The following is a 722-nucleotide window of genomic DNA, read 5'->3' as shown; positions in this document are numbered from 1 at the left end:
GCTGATTAATCAGCTGCGCCCCTACCTGGAGTATGACTGCCTGGCGACGGTGACACACGCGCTGGTGACTTCCCGCCTAGACTTCTGTAACGCACTTTACGTGGGGCTTCCCTTGAAGATGGTCCAGATACTTCAATTGGTTCAAAATAGAGCTGCCAGGTTGCTGACGGGGACGGGGCGTTATGTTCACATGACTCCAATCTTCCGACAGCTTCACTGGCTTCCCATTGAAGTCCAGGCCCAATTCAAGGTGTTGGTTATGACCTATAAAGCCCTAAACGGCTTGGGACCTGGTTACCTGAAGGAGCGCTTACATTCATATATGCCCGACCGCCCCTTGAGATCTGCGGGAGAGGCCCTTCTCCGGGAACCCTCCGTGAAAGAAATTAGGAAGGTAGGTACTCGGAGGAAGGCTTTCTCTGCGGTGGCGCCCAATCTATGGAATATGCTCCCCAGAGAGGTCCGCCTGGCGCCGTCGTTATTTGTTTTTTGGCGCCAGGTGAAGACCTTTTTATTTAAACGTCATTTTAATTGTTAACAATATTTACTTATTTATCTGGCCAGGGCAACTTCTTTTCTTTTCTTTTATTACTTTTCTAACTCCTTTTATATCGTTTATATTTTTTATTTATTTTATATTATTAATTTTAATTTTATATTGTTATTTTTGTATTGTATTGTATTTTATTGTGTTGTAAGCCACCCCGAAGCCTCGGGGTGGC

General features: G+C 45.3%; 1 protein-coding gene across 2 annotated transcripts in view; it reads right to left on the bottom strand.

The window, feature by feature from the left end:
* Window positions 1-722, bottom strand: part of WHAMM (WASP homolog associated with actin, golgi membranes and microtubules) — a 20,766-nt gene that overhangs the window by 5,817 nt on the left and 14,227 nt on the right. The window lies entirely within an intron of this gene.

Source organism: Varanus komodoensis, unplaced genomic scaffold, assembly GCF_004798865.1.
Source record: "Varanus komodoensis strain SLA01 unplaced genomic scaffold, ASM479886v1 scaffold33, whole genome shotgun sequence".
Lineage (NCBI taxonomy): Eukaryota > Metazoa > Chordata > Lepidosauria > Squamata > Varanidae > Varanus > Varanus komodoensis.
This window is presented reverse-complemented; position numbering and strand designations above follow the sequence as displayed.